At 39.4% G+C, this 5,783-nt stretch overlaps 1 protein-coding gene across 1 annotated transcript in view; it reads left to right on the forward strand.

Annotated features, from left to right (window-relative positions):
* LOC118736366 overlaps positions 1-5,783 on the forward strand; it is a 443,387-nt gene that overhangs the window by 97,399 nt on the left and 340,205 nt on the right. The window lies entirely within an intron of this gene.

The raw sequence follows: 5,783 nt of genomic DNA on the forward strand, positions 1-5,783 counted from the left end.
TTGAATATAGTTATTAAAAATAAGTAAATAAACAGGAGTTGCAAACAATATCATTTCGAATTCTACTGCTATTATTTTGACCGCTGCATACATATATGGCCTTTAGTTTATTCACTTTAATTGATTTTAAGTACTTGAAAAAAAACTATAACTTTAAGTACTTAGTTTTTTTAAAAATGTAAGGTTATTCTGAGCTCGTGGTCTCTTGGACCGGGGCCCTCTCGGATCGTCCTCGGACGTCCAGGATGTGCGAGGCTGTGTAATTTTCCGATTACCTGTTGACGTAGGCTGCTTGGTATAATCGGCCGTAACCTGGCTCTTTGTGCGTCGCAGATCAAGACTGCGGAGCTGTTGGGTATAGTAATTTTCTTCAGCTGTAGTGATGAGTTTGATGAAGTGAGATATTCCGTCAATTCCTCGTCTGAGCACTGTGCCTTCGCGATGACATCGAAGTCTAGCGCATCCATCGTCTAAACTCGCGATGATAAGTCGGCAACTTCGTTTTCTTTACCAGGAAATTGGGAAATAAAATCTAGCTGGCTGGCTCTCCGAGGAGGTGCATCGTTTACGGTTTGTGAAAAGGCGTAAATTAAGGGTTTATGGTCAGTGTAAATTACGAATTGCCTACCTTCTAGTATGTGGCGAAAATTCTGAACGGCCTGGTAGACCGCAACCAACTCCCGATCATACGTTGAATATTTTGTTTGCGCTGACGTTCGCCGCTTTGAGTAGAATCTGAGCGGCTGGTGTACAACACGGACGATTTGATGAACTACAGCACCCACTGCGTTGTTCGATGCATAGGTCGTTAAAGTCATTTCCGCAATCGGGGACATGTGACTCAGGAGAGTGCAAGGAATCGATTTCGCGTTTGCATATATAGACGATATCCTCGTGGCTTCTGCGAATCCAGTCGAACACGGAAAACATTTACGAGAATTTTTCGAACGTTTAAAGAAGACTCCTTTGGCGATTAATGCCAGCAAATGCCAATTTGGCAGAACTCAAGTTGACTTCCTCGGCCACGCCATCAGCGCGGAAGGGCTCAGACCCGTGGATGTAAAGGTGGAGGCGATTCGCAAGTTTCCGAAACCAAACTGTGGCCAAAAATCTGAAACGTTTTCTTGGAATGATAAATTTTTATCCCCAACTTTTGCCCAACGCTGTGAGCAATATCAAGCACGACAAAACCATCATAAAATGGAACGAGGAAGCCAACGAAGAAATTACGGCTTGTAAGGATGAACTGGCAAAGCTACTCTCCTGAGTCACATGTTCCCGATTGCGGAACTGACTCTAACGACCGATGCATCGAACAACGCAGTGGATGCTGTAGTTCATCAAATCGTCCGTGATGTACACCAGCCGCTCAGATTCTACTCAAAGCTGCTAACGTCAGCGCAAACAAAATATTCAACGTATTATCGGGAGTTGGTTGCGGTCTACCAGGCCATTCAGCATTTTCGCCACATACTAGAAGGTAGGCAAATCGTAATTTACACTGACCATAAACCCTTAATTTACGCCTTTTCACAAAACGTAAACGATGCACCTCCTCGGAGAGCCCGCCAGCTAGATTTTATTTCCCAATTTTCTACCGACATAAGGCATTTGCCTGGTAAAGAGAATGACGTTGCCGACTTATTATCGCGAGTTCAGACGATGGACGCGCTAAACTTCGATGTCATCGCGAAGGCACACTGATCAGACGAGGAACTTAAGGAATATCTCACTTCATCAAATTCATCACTACAGCTGAAGAAAATTACTATACCCAACAACTTCGCAGTCTTGATCTGCGACGCACAAAGAGCCAGGTTACGGCCGATTATACCAAGCAGCCTACTTCAACAGGTAATCGCAAAATTACACAGCCTCGCAAATTCAGGACGTAAAGCTTCGCAAAAACTAGTACGGAACGTTACGTGTGGCCAGGTATGGCGAAGGAGATCGCGAAGTTTGTGCGACACTGTATTCAATGCCAGAAAAACAAAGGCGAAGCTCATCTTGGTGATTACAACAAAGCTTCTAGCCGATTTGAACATATCCTCTTGGATATCATAGGACCGCTGCCGACATGGAATAATAACCGATACTGTCTTACCTGTTTAGACGGATTTTCACGGTGGCCAGCCCCGATACCCATCCCGGATATGCCCGCAGAAACGATTGCACGTGCCTTAATTGAGGAATGGATTGCATATTTCGGCGTACCCGTACAGATCTCAACCGACTTAGCTCGGCAGTTCAAGTCGACAGTTTTCGGCGAACTCATGCTTATCATGAGGATACGACACCTTTAATAACGGCTTACCATCCCCAAACCAATGGTATGATAGAGCGATGGCATAGAACGCTTAAGGCCGCTATAAAGTACCACAAAACGAAGGATTGGTGCTCAGTTCTCACACTTGTCCTACTGGGCTTGCGAAATGCCATCAAACAAGATCTTCGAGCAAGTCCCTCTGATAGTCGCAGTTACGGGTTCCAGGCGAATTTTTATGTCCGAGCGAAAGTAAGTTGAACGAAAGAGAATTCATCAAGCAATTACGGCGGCACTTTGCTGCTGCTCAGCGAAGAAAAGCGACTCGCCATGGAGCTCAGATAACATTCGTCCAACCTGAGCTTAAAAACAGCGAATTCGTGTTTGTTCGAGAAGACCGCGTGCGTATAGCACTTGAAGAACCATACGAAGAACCATTCCAAGTGCTGAAACGAAACGAGAAATTTGTCTAGCTTCTCAGGAAACAAAAAACTATCATCTTTTCCATTGACCGCTTCAAGCCCGCTTTTTTGGAAGAAGGAACGCAAACCGTAGCCAAATTACCGTCGAGGATAAGGTCATATCTAGTGGGGCAGCCCTGTAGCGATTCTACACTATGTGGCAACTCAAGTTATAATTATCACTTATGGAAATTAGCAACCCTGAATATTTTAGAATGTAAGATAAAATGCAACCCTAAACTAAGAAGACGAAATAAAGAAAATTGTGAATTGGCTTTTTGCTAGTCATCGGAGAAAAACGTGGTTCTTCTTATTTTAACGTAAAATTAGCAAAACCAGGTAAATTTTTCATATTCATGAAATTTTCAGTTCGTTATTTTGCGTACCCCTAAAATATATTTTTAATCTTTCCTTGGCCTCGGCTGTTTTTATTAATCGTTGGAAAATTGCCTCTATCTCCCCAATCTCTAAATCTGGTAACAAAAATGATGCTAGAAACTACAGACCTATATCCAAACTTTCGACTTGCTCGAAACTTTTCGAGAAAAGAAAAAATCAACGGTAACTTTTAGCCACTTGAAACTTCCACATTATCAGACTGAAACTGAAGGGGCTAAAAAACTGTGTACTCAAAAAAATTCTAACATTTCCGAGAAAAAAGTTTGAAATCTAGGTGAAATTTATTGCATTTTTTCGTAGTTTCCTACAAATTGTTTAACTTGGGTTTATATGGGGTTTGTCTGAGAATGAACTATATTTTAATTGAAAATCCTTAAAAATAAATAAATTAACATAAGGGGCACACAATATCACTTTGAAATGGTGTGGTATACATATGACTGATACTGTATATATGAGTGAGTTTGTGGGCACATCCCATAGAGGTGATATTTTTAATCACGGAACCGTAAGGTACATGATTTTGAAATTTGGTATCAGGACAGGCCTATGAAAGATGGCCAAAGTAAAGTATCCATATATAAGTTTGTAAAAGGGCGCGTGGAATATCCCACGGGCGTAAAAATTTAATCAGCTGTAACTAAGGAGCGATAAGTCACACGACTTCAGAGGCGTAACTATAGGGCGGTATGACTGGCAAAATACCACAGGCCCGACCACGAGCTCGAAAATAACCTTACATTTTTCACAAAACTAAGCACTTAAAGTTAAAGTTTTTTCAAGTACTTAAAATCAATTAAAGTGAATCAACTAAGGGCCATATATGTACATACAGCAGCGGTCAAAATAATAGCAGTAAAATTCGAAATGGTATTGTTTGCAACTCCTGTTTATTTATTTATTTTTAATAATTTCACTTAGTTCGATCCATAACAAAAGCCAGAGAAATGAAAATTTTAAAAATTTCACCAAGTTCACAAAAATGAATCAACCTTTAGAAAACTCTCCTCAAAATTTCAAAGTTTTTATTACATATTTTTTTCGAGGGTGTTGCACATTTTCTTCCGCATGGAAGGAAATGCTGAACACGATCGACAAAAAAATCCACAAAATCGGCGGTAATTTTTGGTGACTTAAAACTTGCACTTTATTATACTAAAACTGAATGAGCTACAAAAGTGCATACTCGAAAGTTTTCTAACCATTCTGAATAAAATTTTGAAATTTTGATGATTCGAGGTTTGATTAAGGTTTGCCAACTTTATGCAATTTTTGAAATTCTTATTTCTGTTATAGATGGAACTATATTTAAAAATGAAATATTTAAAAAAATAAATAAATATACAGGAGATGCAAAATTTATGTCGTCCTGCTTTCCTGAAGTATGTACTGAATTAATTTTATTGGTTCCAATTTATTTACCTACAGCTAGCTAGTGCTGAACGATCATTTTCGAAGCTAGAATTAATAAAACCCTATTTGAAAAACTCTATGGGACACGACAGGCTACGTAGTTTGGCTATTCTGTCTATTGGAAATTCTATGGCCATATATGTAAACTTTGATGATTTTATAGATTCTTTTTCGGAACAGAAAGCTCGGGGAAACTAGTTTTATTAACAAATGTCTTATCAAAATGAAATTGGTATTTCATCATAAATACATTTGTATAAGCCCATGCTCTTGAAGATAAAACTTATTAGATATTTAACTAAAATGGACAGAATATTAAGGGTTTTATTAAAATTAAATTCAAACGTGACGATTTTTACTAGAAGGGCACCATCCCAAGAATTTTCCACGGGCCTCAGATGGTATAGTTACGCCACTGCACATACCTTCCATTTTAATTTAAACTTTGTGTCACTGCGACATACCCGGGTATGTTTTGTGGTTTGGTTTTAAAAAGCACATAAAAATTTTTCCTATTACTTTTAAGAACTCAACCTCCAGGTATCTTAATACATATTAGATAGCTATAAATTACAAAAAAAAATATTTGTTGCTGTTTTAAATGCTTGGTTGGTTGGTTGGTTGGTTGGTTGTAATGCTTCAATGTAACTTACTATGATACAATTAGCGTGTTTTGCGGCATTAACAGCATCTTGATTCCCTGATTAATTTGTCGATATTATATATAGTAGATCCTGGTCTATCTGCTAGTTTTATTTGTATGGGTCTTCTGAATACTTTGTCAGGGACCCGGACTTGTATAACTTTTATAATAAAAGTCGTTAGTAAACAGTTATGTTTGAACTTTTATTTTATGTCGGCCGCTGTGGTGTAGTGGTAAGCAGTGCGCCCTTCCACTCCGCAGCATCAGGGTTCAAATCCTAGTCAAAGCAACATCGCAAAAATATAGAAAAAAGTTTTCTTAACAGCGGTCGTCCCTCGGCAGGCAGTGGCAAACCTCCGAGTGTATTTATGCCATGAAAAACAGCTTTTCATAAAAATACAATCGCCGTTCTGAGTCGGCGTAAAACTGTAGGTCCCTCCGCTTTGTGTGATAAGATCAAGGCGCACGCCAAAATTCGGAGCAGGAGTTCGACCAAACACTAACATATGTGTAAGCGCCAATCTATTATTATTATTATTTATTTTTTTCATAGGAGAGGGAAATGCTTTATGCACTGGCCGGGGGCGCTAGTCTCTATACTACC

The sequence above is a fragment of the Rhagoletis pomonella genome, unplaced genomic scaffold, assembly GCF_013731165.1.
Source record: "Rhagoletis pomonella isolate Grant_MI unplaced genomic scaffold, Rhpom_1.0 Rhpom_scaffold_00003, whole genome shotgun sequence".
Classification (NCBI taxonomy): domain Eukaryota; kingdom Metazoa; phylum Arthropoda; class Insecta; order Diptera; family Tephritidae; genus Rhagoletis; species Rhagoletis pomonella.